The following is a 22217-nucleotide window of genomic DNA, read 5'->3' as shown; positions in this document are numbered from 1 at the left end:
TTCTAAAAGGTGAAAAGTAGAGTATCTTCCTTTTATCACCCTCTCTGCAGAACAGCAACAATGTCTGTATATCTCTTTTTACTGACCTCAGTGTTTCCCAAGACTTTACCTAATGAAAAAGGTGAATTTTGCATCATCAGTTTCAGTGGGACTAGATTGCCATGATTAAAACTGAGATGGCTAGCCATGGGCATTTGATCCACTGGCAAGAGAATGCCTTCCTTTTATTCTTTTTTTTTTCCCACAATTTTTTTTAAACTATAAATGTCATTTGCAGACTTAATTCTGATTTCTGCCTTTGGAAAACATCTCTTGATGTGCACAGCTAAAGGGCTGGAAGTTATGGTGCTACAGGCATTGGCTTTGAGTTCTCTTTCTTTGAATTTGGCAAGCTGTATGATTTAGTTTTGCCTTCACTTTTAACTTTTTGTGAAATGAAAATGTTAATATTTTTCTGCCTCTGGGGGAATGCTAGGACCTTTATATTTGTGCATATATTTCAATATATCTAATAGATACTTTGTGCTATAACTTTAAAGAAGAACTTTAAAAAGATGGACTGTACATCTTTTAGCTGTCGTTATATTCCCTACCTCTTTGGAGATGCAAATTCATTTTCAATTCAGCAGTATTGCTCCAAATCCAGAGCCCTGTGTGTGCTCTGATATACAATGAGGACCTCTCCATTCAGTTCAGTGAAGGAAACCATGTTTGTACATCTGCCATTGCCCCTTTCTTCCTTTGCTTATGCAAATGAAGAATTGCTGTTGGAGCCCCATGTTCTGGGGTGATTGTTTGAAATGCTGACATCAAAATAAAGTAGACACAAAGCAGACGGAACTTCCCCCGTGAACTGTCCTGTTGAAAATCTGTGCCATGCATATAAAGTTTGCTACTGTGCAAAAATATGAGCGTGCGAATATGCATCTGCTAGGTTTAGCTGAACAGCCATTGTTCTGATTGGAGCAGCCATATATCTGTCTGTCAGGGGGTTTCCATTGTATAGCAGAAGAAAGAGAATCCGCTACTCAAAACAATGTTGCCCCTAATGTTAATCTTCATAAATGCTTGCTTGCAGAAACAGGTGGTAGAGGCAGGGATATGTGTGCATGTAGACAGTGAGTTGGGGGGAAGATGGTTAGCTCTGCTCTCTTCTTAAAGCAATAGAGACAGATGATAAGTTTCATCTTATGAAACAGTACTTCAGTAGTACTCCTAAGCATTTCTTTGAGTTTCTGCATAGTAAGTCCTTTTTTGGATAGCAAAAAAGTCTGGATCCCCTCTTTACCACCATGTGGTTTCCAAGAGGTTCTCTATGTAAGCACATGTAAAACATTTTGTAGTACCTTATGCATGCATGCAGTCATAAATGCATAAAAGTGAATGCTTACAAACCTTAAGCACTTTAGTACTGCACTTAGGATTGTAAAGGAACAGCTATATTGGTACGTTCACATGCTGGCTGGGGAATTCTGGGAGTTGAAGTCCACTCATCTTAAAGTTGTCAAGATTGAGAAATACTGATGTACACTATAATTCTTGAGTGTGATACAGCATTCCACAAAGTATATTTAGCATTGTAACTTCAGTTTAGATCGTTGGAAAGGCCCTAGTGTTGTTTCTGTTCAGAATTTCATTTTGACAAATAAGGCCTAAGTCAATAAATTCTTCAGTCTGCTGACCAGTACCAAATGAACTCTTAGTGTGTAATCTTGTCTCTCTATCGATTACTGCAGGAATTTCCAGCTTTTTTGGAACTTTGAGAGGATATTATAGACATATTCATAAAATGGTTGCCACAGTGGAAATGGTCACTCACACAGTACTCATTGTTCAAAAGACAAACTGATGAGGTAGGTGAACACACTTCCAAACAGCACTTAGGATTCAGGCTTCTTTTATATTTATTTTTTAAGAACACCTCTAAGATATTGGTGGTGGAGTAGGGAAGAAGACTGGAAACATCACTGCACATAAAGATTATGCGTGAGTCTAATGCTTTGCTTTGCAACATTCCAGTTTCCCATTTATTTATTTTTTAATTAAATATAAACCAGAGGAAAACAGCTGGGATATAAAACCTGCTAGGCAAGAAAGAAAGATTCCATAGGCCCTCTGATACTGAGGGCTTATTGTATGTTTGTTTCAATCGCCTATAAAGTGGGAAATATAGGACATGCATGTCTGCTGTGGATCAGATGGGAATGTGGATGCAATGCACAGGGTGGAAGAATCTCTTAATGTGGAAAGGAAATGTTTTTTCTTCGTCTTCTTCCCTCTCTTCCCCCCCTCCCACTTTATCTTTTTAAAAATTTGAATAGAGGAGAGATAAAGGCTTTTTTTTTTTTGTGAAGCTTCAGTAGGGGCTCATAATGAATTCATGACCCTCCTGTCCTGCCTTATGATCTGCCTGCTTCTGATGTGACACCTTTCAGTGCATATTTTTAGCTCTGTTTTTTTCCCCCCTTCTCTCCTGCAGGATTTTGAAAGGAACTGCATCTTAGCAGCGTAAAAGAGAGTCATTTCATGAAAAGCTTGGGTATTGGAGGGGACCCCTCATACATACATTTCAGCATGATCTCTTAGACTAACATTATTTCTTGCAATTAATGCCTGTGAAAAACACTACTGGTTCATACAGATGCAGCCAGGTGGGAACCCAGTCAAATCTGCTGTTTGTAGAAAAGCGTCTGAATTTGGAGGGATGTGAATTTTGAAGGCAGAGGAGGGGAAATACAAGACTAGGTCCCTCCTTCTCCCTCTCCAGTATTCAGAGGCTGTCGTAAAAAAGAAGAGTGATAGATGCTGTTGCTGAAAGGGCAGCATTGGTTATTTCTGATTCTGTGCTTGGGGGTGGCAATAGATTTGAATGAGCAATGGAAGCAATTAAAGTGCTCTAATTAGATGTATTATTGATTTGTCATAATTTCTAATGGTAAGAGGTTCTATCAATACTGAAAGACCTAAGAAGTCTGGGTATTCTGGACTTTTTAAATTTTTTCTCCCCATCCCTGGGTTTGGTAAATTTTGCTGTCAGGAGGAACTTGGATAGACATTGTTTGAAGATGCTTTAATTTAGATTCTTGCTTTGAACAAGGGGTTGAATTTAATAGCCTAAGTACCTCCTTCCAACTCCATTATTCTATGAAGTGTACTTAAGCCTTAAAATATCTTTTTAAAATGGGAGGTCTTGTTCTTTTCTGCCGGAGAGAGATCAGAATGGGTGTTCCATGTATTGCTTGAATGTTTGTGTCTACGGGCTGTCCAGATTTGCTCTTCTACTTTCCATGCTCCAAAAAGACCTTGTGTCTGGGCATTTCTGGGAGTAGTAATGCTGTGATATAAAGTAGGGTTGATATAGTGCAAGCCCTATTGAAAACAGTTGAAAAAGGCAATAGTGATAGCTGGATTTAGTTTGGGGCAGTTAAGACAGGAACCACTACAGGGGATTGTCCTCCTTGATTGCATTAGGTGGTACAAATGCAGTGTTGTCCAAACTTGGCCACTTTAAGATGAGTAGACTTCAACTCCCAGAATTCCCCAGCCAGCATGGCTGGCGGGGAAATTTGGGAGTTGAAGTCCACTCATCTTAAAGTGGCCAACTTTGGACAACACTGGTTTATAGAAAGTCAGAATTATCGTTCACCATAGATTATGGTGAACTAGGATCCCATTATGATGAAAATCTCAGAGAACAGTAAACTTTATATTCTAGTAGCACAGAACTGGGCAGTGTTTAGAACTGATTAAAAATGTACAGTTGCAGAAGAGTTAAATTTTGTTCTTTTTTTGATGAGTCAGATGAATTGTGGCGTGGTGGTATTTTTGCCATATGATTCAAGAAGCAGCACCTCTGCCCTTTTAGATCTGTCTGGAACAGCCTTTGAGCAAACAGGTTTTAATAAAAAAAATTGCCTGGCTCCTATGACAGATAAACAGAATAAGGAGCCTATGTGAAAACATTTTGGGACTAGGCTGCCTAAATGTCTTCAATGTTTAGGATTTGCTAAGAAATACTAAATGAAGAATCTGAATTGTTGCCTTGTTTATTCTGGATTAATCTCTTCTAGTGCCTTGATTACAGATAGCTTGTTTGACTCTGTAATAGAGGGAGAATATCAAAGCATGTTTTCACTGCTAGATTTATCCAGAAATCTGATAGAGTGGCACATGTCTGAATTTGATACAGTTCTCCCATTCATTTCCTTTTCATGCTTTAGTGGGTAACGTTGATAGGTCTGTCATCAAACCTGCAGATGCCTGCTTGCAGATCAAAATAAAATGTTATGCTGAACAACATTTTCACTGTCCTGATTTATATTTTGTAAATCAGTATTTTTCCAGAAAAAGATGGAACTGCTGATCCAGTCAAAGATGAGTTTGCAGTTTCCATTTATAACTCTGCTTTTTATTGTCCAAACAGGAGATCAGTCTGCAGATTCTGACTTCAGCCATTTTTGGAGTAGCTTCCCAGGGGCTCAACTGATTCCTCTTTGATTGCAATCCTAAGACAAACAGCAAAACCAGGGAGACAAAGCCCATTGACTGCTGTAATACATAGCTGGGTGGCTGTGTTCAGCTTGGTGGGTTTTCTCCCCCCCTTTATGCCTTCAAGTCAGTGCTAACTCCTGGCAGCTGCCTGGACTAGTCCCTGCAGTTTTCTTGGCAAGATTTCAGAATTGGTTTGTCATTGCCTGCTTCCTAGGGCTGAGAGACAGTGACTGGCCCAAGGTCACCCAGCTGGCTTGGTGCCTCAGGTAGGACTAGAATTCAGTCTCCCAATTTCTAGCCCAGTGCCTTAACCACTGCACTAAACTGGCTCTCCAGTTTGGTGCTTTACAATTAGATTATCTTTGTGGAAAAAGAAAGTGGACAGGATTTCAGCAATTTTCCTTTGGTGCTTCTTCTAATAGTGGGAAGAACAAACACTTAGAGGGTGACTTGACTTTGACCTCTTACTTTCGCTGGTGTTATATCTTCTTCTGATTTCCTTGCTTCTTTCCTGCTCTTCTACATCTAATTTCATGAGAGTAAAGATTGCTGGGGAATTGAAGGAGCTGAAACAGGATGCTCTAAAAATATCTGGAAGGCTTTAATTCACTGGTAAGTTTGACTGTTTGTCTGATTTGAGTCTGATTACTCAGTAGCTGCGTTCATATCTTATGCCAAGCCATAATGTCTTTTGCTTGGTTTTGGCTTACCATGTTGTATGAATTCAGCCACTGGGACTTTTTCAACAAACTGTGGGTAACACAATCCATGGCTTAGTGAGATATGTGAATCTAGCCAATTATTCATGTTATTAGTCATTCCGTGGCAGAGACAACACATCTTGGCAGTTATCAAAAGGAGCTGTCTGCTAAGCATAATAGCCCTGGAAGATAATCAGGTGCGGTGTTAATTGCAGGTATACAGTGATGAAAGAGACACTTGTTCACCCACTCTAATGAGATAGGAAGACTGATAGGCAGAGCCATCTTCTTCACATACTTCTGAGAACTATGGCATATCTTTGAGATACAGCAAGAGGAAGAAATGCAGTTGCCCGGGTAGTTACGGGTGTCTTGTTTGGCACATGTGATACCTCTGCTCCATAAGCTGCATTGGTTGCTAGCATGTTTCCGGGTTCATTTCAAGGTGCTGATAGTTACCTTTAAAGCCCTTCATGGCTTGGGACCGGGTTACTTGCAGGACCGTCTCTCCCCAGTTGTATCTACCCATCCTGTTAGATCCAGCAGGAGGGGCATGCTCCAGGTCCCATCTGTTAGGGAGTGTCACCTGGCGGGACACAGGAAGAGGGCCTCTTCTGCACTGGTGCCTGCCCTCTGGGATATCATTCCTGCAAAGATAAGACTTGCCCAGATGCAGCTTATCTTTCCTAAGGCCTTGAAAGGCTGGTTTTGTTGTTGAATCTGGGGGCCCAGATGCGTGGCTGAGCCCGTATTTTCATTGTGTTAATTGCTGCTGTTGGTTGTTTTTTCTTGGCTACTATGTACATGTTACTCATAATTTTGTTATGTGATTTTTATCTTGTTTTTAAATATTGTTAGCTGTCCAGAATCATGAACTTGAGATGGGCAGTCATACAAGTTAAATAAATAAATAGATAAATAATACCACAAAAGGAAAACCCAGGTTCTGCTTAGAGCTACTGTACTTCAGACATGCAAAGAGAGAAAAATATCTGTATCCCAAATGAATGATTCTTTTTCCACCTGTGTATTTATGGGAAAATACCTTTTTGTGTGTTTATGCAGTTTATCCTACACATGGAATAACAGAGAGTGCTAAGCCATTATCTAGTGGTTTGATTTTAGTTTAGCTTGTTGTGTGAATCCAGCAAATTGTGATTTAGTCAATAAAGGTTGGCTACTGTATTGTGGGAACCCAGTTTATATCTGTGAAAGAAAAAAAAAGTGCTGTATGGGAAAAAAAATCAGAAGCACATATTAGAAAATGTACTGTTGCATCCAGGTCTGGAGTTGAGATTCACATAAAATATCCCCATTGACAACAATGGCTGTTTCCTTCTTCTGAGTTGCTTGGTTGGGGTGAAGGAGTGTAGTGTACAGTCAATGTGTGTTGTTGTAATAGGCCCAGTTTCAATTGCATTTCAGGAAGAATCAACATTATCCTCTAACCCATGTTTCTCAACCTTGGCAACTTTAAGTTATGTAGACCTCAACTCCCAGAATTCCCCAACCAGCTAGGGAATTCTGGGAGTTGAAATCCACCCATCTTAAAGTTGCCAAGGTTGAGAAACAATGCTCTAAACTACATTTTATTGCCTGGTGACTGAAGTCTTTCTATGCTAATAGGCAGAGAACCTGCTTGTGATTGGGAAGTTCCTCAATAACCTCCCATAAGATAACATTCATGGATCCTGAGGAAACACGAAAGGAGTAATTGGTCCATTTTCCTGTCTCTCCCCCCCAAATGATGCTGTCCTGAACATAGAGAACTGACTCTCTATTTCAAGGGCAGCCGCAGGGTTTATTCTGTGGAAAATTCCACTGAAAAACAATGACACTGTCATATACTTTCTTCTCTGGTGGATGGGGCTGGGGGTAACATTTCAGGGTATTTTCTAACAGCCTAACCACCTGCACTTGAAAGAAGATCTCCCTTTGCTTTCGGTGCTTTGTCCTGTTACTTCAGGCACAGAGATTCAAGGGGCTGAAAGGCAAGAAAAACCAGCTCTCGCAGCAATTTAGTACAATTTTAAATGAGTTATTTCTCATGGCTTACACCTAGGCATCTCTTACTCCCTTTGGCTTTACCACGTCTATTTTAAAGTTTCCCTTCTTAAAGGAGCTGGATGATCTTTTTCTGTAATGGAGTGAATGGATATCACAAACGATCAGGTGACTTTTTTCTTTCATCTCCAAACTTCAGGTGTGGCTCTTTCATCTTACAATAAGCAAATGGGTATTCTTCAGCATGGTTGTTTTCCAGTAGGGTATTTGGCACATAAAAGAATGGCAAAGTCATGTTCAGATCCTGTGACTTCTTGGAGCTGTCTGTGCCGTTTTCTTGGTACTAGTATGGAACTGGTTTTCCTCGGCCTTCTTCTTGGATGTTCTTCTTCTTCCGGTCTACAGCCCTGGGATTTCCTGGTGTCTCCATCCAAACGCTTACTAGGCCTGGCCTTGCTTAGCTTCTGTACCTGGACAAGGCTAGCCACCTACCACCTGCTGGGTTTCTTTGTCCTCAAGAGTTTATAATTTTTGAATAAATAATAAAGCAAGCTCAACTTTTGTGCTTTCAACATTTGAGTTTATTATTTACTTGAAAAATGTATAGGTCTTCTACTCCCTTGGCCATTTTGGGTAGTGTATAAGATAGAGATATACATTAAGACATAAATGAAAGTATGTATCTTTAACACAAAAGCTAAATTTGTGGCATTACAACAACTGGGTAAATGATGTTTAAGTTCCCTTCTAAACTGTAATAAGGTAGGAACTCACTGCAGGTCCAATAGCAATTAATTCTATTTAAATATGGGATTTAGATTTTGAGCTAATTCTAGCATGTGAATGAGGGTTCCATTTATCTTCCACACATTCAAAATCAGGACCATGCTAGGGAAAAAAAAAAAAAACAAAGCTCTTCCAGATAATTCCTCTAATGATTTCTGGTTTGTAGTAGCGCTTTCTTGAGGGCCAGAGTTATCTTCCATAAATTCATGGTCACAGGGTGCTAAAATCCCCCTGAAAATGAATGACTTATCTTCTTTTGTATACTAAGGACTCATTTTGTAATGATATTCAGCTTAGTTGTGGGTGTAGAGAGAAAAACTGCTGGACTGATAGCTCACTTTTGATTGTCGTTAGTGGGAGTAACCTTTTATCATGTTTTTCCCACTTCAAGAGTTACTTAATTCTGCTGCTTCAAAACAATGAAACTTGGAAAAGCAGATACAGTTGCAAAGGAAGGGGACTTATTTTTTCTATGATAATTAGTTGTAGTAAGGACAACCCCAAAATGTAACTAAAACAATCAAACTGTATTAATCTGAGGTAACAATCAATATAAGTCAGATCAGGTGTGACACAAGAGGATCAAAGGATGCTCAGAGTTTCATCTTAAGAAATGATGTCACATTAACAGTGCCTAGACCAGGCAAACCACTCTGTGGAGAGTATGCTGTCTTGAACATTGATGATGCAACCATAAAGACTGTTGACTGACATTCTTGCTCTGAGGAAAAATGATTTGGAGCTTTCTCCTGCTAAATTCAATCAATGAAGGAACATGAGGTGAGGAAGAATATATCCTGATTGTAATTATATCCTAGAATATTTACAGCTTTACGGCTATGGTAAGGAAGTGCCTTTTAAATTTTCTCTCAAATGATTAGGTAAGATGTGCTGATCGCATGATATCAGAAATTATGTGCTTTATCCTGCAAAATATATGTATTTCCTGTGATTAGTTGCTATATTAGTTAACGCCGTGACAATTGTTCCTTCTGCCTGTGAACTAGAACTTTGTTGGCCTTGTAACAAAGAGAAAGTTACTCCCAAACAATTGGACAAATTATTAGGTTAGAAAGAAATTTGCAATGAGATCTGGTATTCATTAGTCAGAAAAGTTTTGCCCAACTAGGATAACATAGATACATGATACCTTTTGAGTTGAGTTTATTGGGGCAAAATTGGTAAGTGGTTAAACATAAAATAATAATTAGAGCTTATCTGAACATGTAAACAAGAATACCTCTTTGTGAAAAAATTACTACTATGACATATTTTCAAGTTTCAGTTCATGGATAGAGGCTCTTTGTTTAAGCTTTGATAAAAGGTGGTGTAAGCAGATAATTCATGATCTTCATTAGAATAAGGATGTGTTCTAGCTTTGCTGTGGACTGTTTTCAGAAGAAAAAAGGCTGCTGCAACTGCAAAGCTTCTATGGATTTAGAAACAGAAACAAGTCAGCTAACAAGTAAACTTTTAGATGAATTTTAACTATTTTTATTTGGGGATACCATATAGACTGCATAAAATCAGATAACCGCTAAATGGTAACAAAGAATTTTCTAGATCTCTTTGCTGCTACCTAGATTTCCTCCAGATTTTGCAGGATACAGACACTCTACTTGTATTGCAAGACTTTTTCTGTGTTTAAAACTGCCAGACACAATTACAAGCAGAGCAAGGATTATGGATTTACAGCCATCTTTTTCAGCTTGAACCCTGGCAGATGTATCGGACTCCATCCCCCATAATCTCCTGGCAGAATAACATCAGTTTGAGGAAAGGCTGATCTATAGCTGGAACTCTTGTTCACTGTGATTTATCAGTATCTTTTTGACAGAATCTTCAAAATGGCATAACAACAAAATACAAAAATAGCCAAGATCTCAAGAAAGTGATAGCAGCAGCAGCAGAACGAAGCAAAGCAAAGCAAAATACCAGAAAGGACTCTCATAAAAATGTGAAGATGTTTCCTCTGATATATGACCTGTTTAACTGTCACTGCTGTTCCTGAATTTCCCTGTGAATATTATACTAGGGGAATGCTGTGGTTGATGGATTGTACCTAGGTATTCTGTGGCTTGTTGCACTGTTGTAGAAGTGTTTTAATAGTGTATTTACTTGTCTTTGTAATGTAGGTTGCTATGTTTTTAGAATACAGTTGGCAGGCTTTGCTTGTAGAGACTCAGGAGAACTGGAAGATCAGGAATTGCTGGGCTTCCAATCAGATAATGACTTGCATTGTACCTGCTCCCTTGCTGTTGTCAGAAGCAACCTTTACTCCTTTCGTTTCCCCTTTCCACCGCTGTTTTAAGTCTAGCATTCTAAGTTGTTGATGCTCTGAAATTCTGTGCAAGGGAAGAATTTGGTACTGGGCACAAGATCGGCTTTGTATTTTTCTCCTTAAAATACATTTTTTAAGCCATCCTCTAGACCAGTGGTTCTTAAACTGGGAGGTAAATTGGGCATATCCTGGGGGTGATGGAGCAATTTGTAATTGCTTGTTTGTGAATCGATCCAGTTTGGGACTGCCGTTGCTGAGACACTTGGGTAAAACAACAGAGTTTTGTTTTTTTGGAGTAATAAAATTATTTGAGACCAGGAAAAGGGTAATTGGGTCAAAAAGTTTAAGAAGCACTGTTCCACACATTTTGGATTAAAATGCCCTAAATCCCTGACCATTTGCTATACTGGCAGGGAGTTAAAGGAGTTTTAATCCATAACACTGGGAAGGCATCAGATTACTTGCTCCGTTTGTTTATACTTTTTATATTGTGGACACATATTCTTTGCTATAGTGTGTATTGAAATATTTACTAAGATCTGAGATGATAAGTACATCCAGTGGAACATTTTTTGCCACTCCCCATGGCTAGCAAAAGTAAAACAAGGAAGATAAGTAATTATGCTTTGTAAAAGGGAGACTTCTGAAGTATTAGGTTTGCAGATTGTGTGTTTTGGTAATGCAGAATTTTGATTTTTTTAAAAAATATGTGATATTTTTAGCTGTGTTTTGTATCACAGAAGCCACTACATAAATGCTGTAAAACAGAACTATTAAGGTTACCTTTGCATTCATTTTTCTGAAAGTGCACACACAAGGTCTTGATTGCACACCTAGAATATACCATCTACAGTAACTATTGATGTTTGGTTCTTTTCTAAGAATACACATTCAGTACATTGGATGTCTAGAGGCATGTGCTGAAGACATGTAAAATGAATGCTGATGGATGAATGGAAAATTCTGATCTTGTGGCATAGTAGCTCAAAGAGAATCAACAGGTGTGTTACTGAGATAGTCAATGAAAAGGATGCAAATTATTCTTTGTGGGCCTTGTCTAAATATTCTTATTTCTACAAAATCCATGCTAATGTGAAAAACCAGGCCATTGTGCGTTGACTACCTGTATTGTTCCAGTTGATTCGATACTAAACATATATAACCTGCAAGAAATCAGCGATGCCTCTGCAAATATTTTGTTAGGCCAAAGTAAAAAAAGTTCTTTGTGGCTTCTGCATTGGAATCTGCAATGACCCCAGAGGTTAAATGCTGCTTTCCAAAATCTCCTTAGGGATACTTGGCAGAAGTAATGAAGTCGTGTACATAATAAGAAGGTAATGATACCCCAACATTTGAACCTAAAATTGGAACAATGTGTAGGCCAGAAAAGTTGTCATTTGTTGAAAGGTAATTGTTTATGCAGGACTCACAAATGCTTATGCCACTTCCTACAGCAATTCTGATGGTGAATGTCTTTAGTAAGTGCAAAGGTACTTATTTGTATACCACTTATAATTCTGGTAACAATCAATTTACTAAGTTGTAGTACTTTCAACTTTATTGATTAGTCTTACAACCATATCAACGATAAGAAACATCAGCAAAGGTGAAACAAATAACTAATACACAAAATCCATGATACAATAAAATATTATAATAATAGAATGGGGTAGTACAAAGTATAATACTACTATAAAATAATAATGTAACGCTAATATCATAATCCAGATTCATATAAAACCATCACCCCTACATGATACTCCAATCTGTTCTATATATCGGGCTCTCAACTGAGCTGCCTTATCCACAAACTTGGCAGTCCTACTCACAATAAAGATATTTGTGCCTGAAAGAAAATAGGATAATCTGTGTTTGGAGTCCCAATGGACTGTTCTTTCCAACAGAGGGGACAAATAATTACGCCTAAGTGAGTCATAAAGTTTACAGTCGAACAAAACATGGGCAATATCTTCTGTGGCTGGGTCCCCACATACACATGGCCTCTCATCGTAAGGCACGTGATGGAAACGACCATATTTGACCATGGAGTCCAGTAATTCAAACCTAGCTCTAGTGTAGGCCGTTAGGTTTTGAGTTAGACTCATCGACAGATATTTTTCAGGGTTAAAGGTAATTTTATTCTTAGCTAACCATTTTAATGACCCATTTTTAGCCAGTTCCTCCATGTCCATTTGGGCACTGATATCCAGAGCTCGCTATTTAAAAATATCCTTTGCCTGTGAGGAATTTATGAGTACCTGTTGAGTAGAAAGCCCGTATTGTGAAATAACTTCAGTAAGATGTTTTAGCCAGGATATGGAGAGGTCCATACTTGTTTGTTCCAACAGGCATAATTTGGGAAGCCTATCATGATCCATTAAATGGAATCTCTGCCAATAAGAAAAGACCTTAATTACTGACTGGCTCTGTATAGAATGGGTACCTGTTTCCACTCTGATTGCGGGGGCTGACGTGTTCTTATAACTCCCAATATATTTCTTAAAAAACGGGTCTGGACATGTTCAAGTGCGACAGATTTTACAAGGCCCCACACTTCCGCGCCATAGGTCATCATTGGGACAATTTTTGCTTTGAATACTTTCAGTATAGGGCTCAGCGTGCCAGGATATTTATAATTATACAGTTTAAGTAAACTTTTGGCACAGACCTCAGCCCTCCCTGCTGTCCTTTGAAAGTGATGTTCCCAGGCTCCAGTATCAGTAAAAACCACTCCCAAATAGGTAAAAGAATTCACCTGTTCTATTGGCTCCCCCTTTATTTGCCAATTGTATTTCACTCTCTTTTTGCTAAAAACCATCACTTTAGATTTGAATTTATTTATAGTTAGAGAGTTAGAAACACAATAATTATTTAGCTTTTTCAAGAGTCGTCTCAGGCCTATTTGAGAGTGTGCCATTAAAACCATGTCATCCGCATATAAAAGAACATTTACAAATGTACCATGAATTTTTAGCATGTGTGTGTCTGGGCTACACAAGAACCCTGGCATATCATTTATGTAAAGATTAAAAAGCATTGGAGCTAAGATACAACCCTGCCTAACACCTCAATGAGTGGGGATGCTCTTAGTTAAGGAGCCATTTACACCAGTTCTTACTTTTAGATGGGTATTTGAATAAAGGGCCTTTACCAGAAATAAAAGTCTGGGCTCCATATTTAAGTTAATAATAAACATTTCTATTTATGGAATCAAAAGCTGCAGTTAGATCTATAAAAGCAGTGAACAGTTTATTGCCTGTAGCCAGTTGTTTTGTAATAAGGTGATATAAGATAAAACAGTTATCTAATGTAGAGCGGTCTGGTCTAAAACCAGTTTGTTCCTCTACAAGGAGGTTTGTCCTAATTACCCAATCCTCTATTTTGCCCAATAGCCCAAATATGCTTGTATAAAAAGTATACATTTTCGCTACAATTCTGATAAGACTTATTGGTCTATAATTTTGAGGGTCAGATCTGTCTCCCTTTTTGTGTATGGGGATGACAATTGCAACTTCCCACCCTACTGGAATAAATCCTGTATTGTTTATGTAGGAAAACAGGCCTGCAAGTAATGGGGCCCACCAGTCAATATGAGTTTTAAAGAGTTCTGGAGGTAAAAAATCCTCTCCTGGGGCCTTATTAGGTTTCAAGAATTGGATCATGGATTTAACTTCAGCTACTGACACAGGAGGCCAAAGAGGGAGGTTTTCAAAATGTGTGGACTCAGTTAATCTCTTTTGTGGGTGGCTTTGATTTGAGTCTGTAAACATGCTTGTATAAAAATCCTCCCAAGCTAAGGCAGGTATAGGAATATCAAGTTGGAATTTGCATTCCTTCAATAGACCTGAAACGGAATTCCAGAAAAAAATAGAATTAGTTCCTTTTGCTGAAAGTTCCAAATCTGCCCATAATTTAGCAGTATAAAGGGCTTTTTTAGACATAATAGGTTTCTTATATTCATGCCTAGTTCGTAACATTCTAGAATGATTTTTTAAGCTAGGATATTTCTGGTCCAATCACATTGCTGTCCTCAAATGTTTTCTAGAATGTAAACAGTCATAATCAAACCAGTTTATACTGGATTGATAATGATTTCTAGTAGGAGCTTTATCAATTAGGAATTTCCTCAATGAGGTAGTCAGATAGGCGTATCAGGATCTTATCTGGGCATTGGGTAGGGGTAGAGGTAGAGTTTCTCCAGGACTGGGCCTGTTCTGAGTTTAGAAGGGTAGATAATGCCTTAGTATCTACCTTGGCCCACCTAAGCCTTTTGTTCTGCCTAATTTCGATATTTGCTAATAGCCTCTTATCATGTGGCATAGATGGTCTAGTGTCCGATCTGGTTAGAAAACCAACTGTAATTGGCTGATGATCACTGTCCTCTCTCGCATGGGCTTGAATGTCTGAAGAGAGCCCGGACTTGCTTCATGAGACACAGATGTAATCTAGGACACTGCTGGCATTTCCTGAATGATATGTAAAAGAGTATATGAAGCCAGAGTCCTTACCCCCTAGGATATGAAGGTTGCATTTATAGATTAAAGAGACCAAACATGAACCCGCCATATTTCTTTTGGAATCTCTGGAGCACCAGGGTAAGTTATTAGTGAGGTAATCCTCAGGAATAACTCCCATCCGGGCAAAATCAAGTAAAGAAGCCCCAACTCTGGCATTAAAATCTCCCACTAAAATTATAATAGCACTGGGGTAATTACAATTTATCTTCAGCACTAAATTTTCTAAATTCACCATACATTAGGGGAAAAGCGAGGAGACGTATAAGATGGCAGATAGATGTTCACTAAAACTACTACTGCAGCTTCATATAAAAATTTAACCGCTAGGTAGACTAAGTTGTAGTAAATAGAGGATACGTTAACATTCAGGCACTGTACCATTATGAGTATCCTTGTTACATAATATTTCCTGCACAAGATACTTTAGATTCTGGTCATATATGAGCATGATAATAAATGGATGGATAGATGAAAATAATGACTGTTTAAACAATCTTGTGCATGTAGGTGACAAAGTGGGTTGAATTATCAGGGTATGAAGGATCCGTTATACACATTTTACATTTTTGTATCAGTATATATGATTTATGTATCAGGTACAGAACATCTTATGGTGACTCAAGTTACAGAAAAAAAAATCTAGATCCTGTACATCAGGGATGGACATCCTTTTGATACAGCATCCTGGTGCTGTAATTAAGAGCTGCAGTGAATGGGACAATGATGCAAAGTGGTTGGTCATCCCATACATATAGTTGAGGCTGGATAGTGATTTCTTTTTGAAGGAAATGAGGCATTTTTGAGAAGACAAAGCTCAGTTAATCCTATCTTAGTGTTCCATTATCATTTCCCACTCAAGAGGTTTTCAGCAATGGCATCAGCAAAACTCCAAGGTGTATTAATGGGGAAGCTTGAGTGTGTTTCTGGATGCCTAAAAAAGCCTGTGGAAGCCACATTTTGAGAGTCATAGTTAACACAGTTCATAAAAAAGATTCAGGAACCACATGAACCCACATAATACATGTGATTTATCTTTGCTCTAAACAAATGGGAGGCGTCTTAACTATAACAACTTCTAGAAAAAAAACAATTCTATTGTTTTCAAGAACATTGGTAAACATCCTGTATTCTTTCTCTCATTTTCTTTCCTTTAGTGTCCAGCAAGCCTCTGAACAGAGATAACACAACCCAGGACATTAACTGGAGACTGGGTGAGTATTTAATTATCATTTATCTGACTCCTCACTTTCATTTTTTGGAATGGAAGATCACTAACAACAAAAGATCAAATTGTTACCTTAGCATGTTTTAAAATTTTAACTACTATTTGATCATCTGTTTTCTGGTAAGCTTTTTCTCAAGAATTACAAGATAATTTTAGAAATCACCAAGGAACAGTTTATGTTGTCTTCACAGTGAACAGCATGAAGTTTGACGGACACTGAAACAGAGTTTTTACTAACAGATTTCTGTTTAGTTTCATCAGAATGAAGATAGTTGGGTCAAGGGAGCTACTGCAACTATAGTTTGAAGGCAGAAGTTGTTAACGGAAGAATCTGCTCTTTAGCCCTAGAAGTAGCACTATAAAAGTAAAACTGTGTCTGCTGTGAGGATGAGGTTGGTGTGAAGATAGTATGCTTCCGGATTACAGTAGTTAGATGTTCACATCTTCCAGTTTTTGTTAGTGATGTGTAAATTATCCAAGATTTGATTTGAGATGTTGAATTAATTCAGTTCATATTATTGACTTGATTTGACAAGTCAGTTTGAATGGAAGCATTGATTCAAACTGTTGCATCATTTTGAATAGTTAATATATTTTGGGTACAGGCATTTGATCAAGATATTGTCCTCTTAGTTAAAAGTATTTTGATCTTAGGTAGTAATCTTTCATAATTACATATGGATTACTGAACATATTTATTAAGTTTGCTATAGGGGACATTTATGATGTTGCACCATGTATGACTATTATTAGACCTGTGTGAGGCAGTCACAGTTTTCAGAGATGATGCTGTCCACTCCATTGAGGCATTTAGGCAAAGGAATTTGCCTCATCAAGGCGCTTTGGGTTGCTCCAGGAGCCTCCCCCAGTATTTCCAGTAGAGAGAGAAGGTTTCTGCAATGCATTGCACATGCACAGAAGCCTCTTCTGGTGTTTCTGGTAGCTCACAAGAAATGCCAGAAGAGGCTATTGGAGCAGCATAAAAACAAAGTGGCAGCTTCACTTTACTCTGTAGAAACAGGAGGATCCTTGGCTTTGCAGAGAAGTTCCCAGGAGGTGCTTCCCATGAAGTGTTGTCAAAGCAAAACACCCCTTCAATGCTTTGTTCAGCTATAATTATTATATAAAATCTTTATTATTTTATATTGAACTTCCCAAGTGATCTACAGATAGTTTAGGTCTACTAAACCTCTGGCACTTTGCTCCTGTATAAGGGCTGCTTGCTTGATGAGGCTATCATCCATCAGGATTTCATTTCATGTAAAACCAAACTGGTAAAATTATCTCATGTTTGATGGGTTTATGCCACTCCCTGAAGCAGGAGAAAGGTCCTACTTTCTGAAGGTGAAGCAGTGGCTACAGTCTTGTCAAGGAAAATAATTCGTGGGTTGAGGAAAGAATCTGTTTCTTGGGAGAATTGTAAATAGGTCGCTAGCATGGATGAAGATAAAATTCAAACGTGTGCCTGAGGGGCTGTCAGTTTTTCTCCCTGAACAGTTTGGCTTGTACATTTATATGAGCAATTTCTGCTTGGCAATTTCAGTGGATTTACCTTGTATTATGCAAGGCTTGGTGATTCTTTCTTTCCACCCCCACTTGTTATGATAATGATGTTATCATGCCCGCTGGGGGGAAAAAGATGGACAGAACTGAAATGAGGTAGTAACATTAATCTTCCTCATTTTTGTACATTGACCCACATTTGTCTCTGGTGCTGAAGATGATTGAAGCTAGGTCCATAGCATTTCGTACTATCACTTCTTCCCCTGGAGTGCCATTCTCTAATCTCTGCCTACAGTTTCTTAAATCTAAAAGTACTGTTTATGTTCAGCAACTGAACAGAGATAAGGAAAATGGGAGATAAATTTCAGGCCACCTTCCACTTCCCTTTGTTAAATAAATAGGCTAATCAACATGTTTTACACTGAGATGGACAATATATCTACGCTGGGGGCCTAAGCTTTGTCTCCTGACCTTTCTGGAAGGTTGTAGGATGTTGTGGAGAAAGGTCTTTTCCCCTGCCTTAAGGGCAGGAATGGAAATCGGAAGCCTCGGGGTCCTGGGGGATTGGATGGGGTATTGGGGGAGGGATTGTAAAAATGGGACTGGGAAATGTTGGCTTGTCAGAGGCCTACCATTCCTACCTTTAACCCTCCCAATACAGGAAAAAATAAAAGTAACATCCTGCTCTATTTGCACAGGGATAGCAGGTCTTAGACAATCTGTTTGGCAACCTTGACAAGCCATAGTGAGTGACTGACATCTCTCTAAAGTTTTTAAATGATTATTCTCTCCCTTATTATCATCTGTTAATGTTCAGCTAGCAGCTAAAGTTCTTTCTGATCTTTGTGATGCTTTTTTTAAAAAAATCAATTGATATTAATGTTTTATTTTGCAATGGCTGTGTTTACAGACTGGGTTAAATTCTGTTTCCACTCCCTGGGGGTAATTGTGTCCAACAGACAGGTTCCTTGGATCTTGCAAAGCTGCCTACAGTATTTGTAAAAATCATTTTTTAGAAATGAATAAGACACGAGCAGTACAGCAAAACAAATCCCAGGCTTAAACTTAATGTGTATTTCCAAAATTGTCCCTTGGTTCAACATAGTTGTTCAGAGTTGGGCGGTGTACAAATTTAATAGTTTCCAGAGGATTCTTAAAAAAATAAAACAGTGGGTTACAGCAAGCAATGGGCTCAATAGCATCCCTGCTTGTGTTTCTTACCAAATGGTATTGAGACTTCTTTGACTTTGTTATTGGAGATTATGACTAGAAAAAGACATTATTACTAGAAGCTATCAGTAGCCTTAGTCTGCGGATGTAATTCTAGAACAGTGGACATTGGTGCATAGCTGAGAAGGAGATGTTCTTAACTAATTTCCTTTTTCTTTTTGGAAGAGACTCACTCTCTGGGGGAGGTGAGTAGCATATAAATTTAATAATAAAAATAAAATAATCTGCAATGGAATGGCAGTTGCTGCTTACCTGTGTAGGGATGGTGGTTTTTTGGGGGAGGGAGGGAGGAATAATTTAGTTGTGTATGAATAAATGTGTTTGATTGATCTATCTGCCCCACTAAGCAAATCCATACACAGTTTTGCCCAGAATCCATGTTGACAGGTTACATCCAGCTATTTTACAGAATCACAATCTATTTTTTATATATAATGGATTTTTACTTCTATTTATGTGCTCTTCTTCCCTTTGTATACTAGCTTTGATTTGTTATCATGTTTATATTATGTCTGAATTTCACATTATGTCCACAGTAGTTTTTTGTTGATGAACAAACCATCAAGATCTAATTTCTTTCTCTTCAAGTCCTGTGTAGCACCTTGGATAGCTCCATGGGAATTTAGGCTGAAGTTCTCTTGAAGCCACCTTTAGCGTCGCTTTACAAATAAACAGCATGATGGAGACTGAAGTACAGTGTCAGCTCAGTGTAGCTCTTAGGCCTGTTCTTTTTCTGTTCTCTTTTCAGGAGAAGTTTCTTCCGGGTAAAGGGAAAGAGATATTGATTCCAATAATATTGGGGGAGAGATCATAATTGAGACAGAAATTGGATCCATGTGAAGATTTGTTTGGTTTTGGCTTTGTATTTTGTGCAGAACCAGTCATTACCATTTTATAGATTATGTTTATGCAAATAATGACTTATCATAGTGTGCTAGTCTAGCCAGAGGTTAATGGTGAGACCTACTCTGTTAGATAGGAGATAGAAAGACATGGTCTTGATGGTTTGCTAATGAAGGTGCCATTTTGATGTAGAACAATGTCAAAGAAAATGGCTAATCCAGGAAACTGCCTCTCCAATTCTAAGGTTACTATTTTATCTCCCAACCTCAGATTGGGTAGTATAATTTTGGAGCGATGACCACCTACCTATTTTGAGTTTGCACTTTTCACAGGTTTAACATTGCTGCCAGCTGGTTAGTCTCTACCAATAAAATATTCCGGGATTATTGAATACGTGGATGATGTTGCAATTGGTAACACAATCTAATTGGATTCATGGTCTAAATAAATGTAAGATTTTTTTCTAAATCTTTGAAAATGGACATTGAAAATGTAGTCTTCATTGTTCTGTTTTTAATAAGCAGTTGAATACAAAATGGTTCAATATTCTTCTCTTAATTTTCTCTTTTTTCTTTATGTTTTCACCAGATATTATATACTATCCCAACCAAGTGCCATCCCTGTGTATTGGTCAGAGTGGCTGGGAATTCTGGGAATTTTAGTCCAGGATAACAGGAAGGCACATGTTGGGGGAAAACAGTTCTATTCTGTCTTTTGTTTTTGATTTCAATTTCTTGCTCTATTTTTTTTCTCTTTGACTATAGCAGATTCTACTACCTGTATTTGCAACTTTTGAATAATTCTGTCTTAAACTAATTTACCCATCCTGCATTTCTTTGCGGTTTTTTACAAAATAAATCTCATGGCAACCATTTTTCATCTTTATTTCATGTATTAAACTATTGTCCAGTGCTTATCAATGAATCTTTAATATTTCTAAAATTACTATTGACTGATGGTATCTGCAGATCAATGCACTTCTCAGTCAGTGCTTTCTCCTGTTCCTTGATCTCAACTGAAATAATAATTTTAATGGGTTGCACTGAAAAAAAAATCCATTCTTGCAGTCAAGGGTATGAAGAAAGTCTATACAGAATAGTTTTCTCCCATCCCTTTTTTCTGTTCTTCAATCAGATACCAAAATAATTTTGTTTTCACAGCTTCTTCTTTATCTGCTGTTGCAGTATTCACATACAAATTAAACTCGTCTTTCCTGAGCTCTTGGCTTCAAAGTTTTACTGTTGCAGTTTTCTTTTGCAGCATACTGAAATGTTGAGTTTTTATTCATTATCTGTGGACTTAATCTACTGTTGCCGCTAAATTGCCAATGTGATGATTGACTGTCATTTATCTGAATGGGTTCAGTTACTGTGAAAGTTAAGTTGCTAAATGTTATTAACACAAGAATACTTTAAACAGATGCTTTTAATTGTATTTACTTATTTTGTTTCCTGATGATAAGCATTGACTGATATTTGAAAATTGTTTTATTAATTAGGATTTTTTTACCTTAAAGTAAGGGTGAGCTAAGCGTCACACTTAATATTTTTATTCATCTGAGCAACACTGGGGTTTGGGGAAAAATAGTCTTGTCTTTTGACTGTGCACATGCGATGGTCCCGTCTTAAAGTTTACATATAGTTTTCATCTGCTTCCTACATTAAAATTGGATTAAATTGTGCCATCACTTTTCTGCATTCATAATTTGTGGGAGGGGGCAGGCAGGGGTCCAATGGGCCAGAAAAAGAAAACCTAGGGATCCCATGTGGTTCCAGGCCACAACTTGCCTATCCCTGCTTCAGTATCAAAATACTCTGAGTTCTAAGTTACAAATTATGTACAGTTTCTTAAGAGCTTCTTTAGTCTACAAACTTTTTCTTCCTAAGCTAAAGGAACCAATGTTTCTATTTACTAGCTTTAAACAAAATAAGGTTATTAGAAGCCATGGAATTATTCATGTATTTATAGCAGCTGGTTGGTTGTTTCATGCTGGACACAGCATTTAACAGCTTCCGCATTTCATTCTCAAAATAAGTAGGTCTGGCTGAGAAATGTTAACTATTCCACCAAAAACAAAAGGGGAGCTGACTATCAGCATCAGTACAAATCAATTCCCAGAAGAACCAAGCATCACACATAGCATCAACTATTCTTTTGGTTGACTGCTTGTTAAACAGCATAGCCTGTCTTTCTTTCCCAATGATGTCTTCAGAATTATACAACAAATGCAGTCCTTTCTTAGTTTTTCGATGTTGATAATTGACACATTCACTTGGAACACTTTTGGGTGCCATCCAATTCTATTGACATGGCATCTAGTTTAATAGAGTATGCTCATTAGACATAGTGGTAGACATGGTGCTCATTCATCCTATGATGTCTGCTTTTTATAAACATTCAGAATTTTGAAACTGAAGACATTTAAACCAACTCTCTGGTAATGGAATTAAATCCTGGGCTCTTTTGAAGCTGTTGATGTTTCTAATATACATTTTGGAGGGATTTTTCATTTGTGAAACCTGTGGAGAGCTTAATAGAAAACTTTCAGCCTTTGGCTATGCACACTGGAAATGAAGTGAGTTGTAGACATAACATATTTTGAAGGTGCCAATTTGGGGAACATTATCTCCATCAAA

General features: G+C 38.0%; 1 protein-coding gene across 6 annotated transcripts in view; it reads left to right on the top strand.

The window, feature by feature from the left end:
- EPB41L1 (erythrocyte membrane protein band 4.1 like 1) overlaps positions 1-22217 on the top strand; it is a 184023-nt gene that overhangs the window by 5633 nt on the left and 156173 nt on the right. For all 6 annotated transcript variants that reach the window (XM_088154346.1, XM_088154349.1, XM_088154350.1 and 3 more), the window contains one exon: positions 15935-15991. The gene's annotated coding sequence lies outside the window, so the exon portion shown is untranslated. The remainder of the gene's footprint in view (positions 1-15934; positions 15992-22217) is intronic.

This window comes from Python bivittatus, unplaced genomic scaffold (genome assembly GCF_059951505.1).
Source record: "Python bivittatus isolate LINGU-HERP-01145 unplaced genomic scaffold, Pbiv_v1 ctg000700_np1212, whole genome shotgun sequence".
In the NCBI taxonomy this organism is placed as follows: domain Eukaryota; kingdom Metazoa; phylum Chordata; class Lepidosauria; order Squamata; family Pythonidae; genus Python; species Python bivittatus.
The sequence above is the reverse complement of the archived record's forward strand: the minus strand, read 5'-3'. Positions and strand labels throughout refer to the sequence as shown.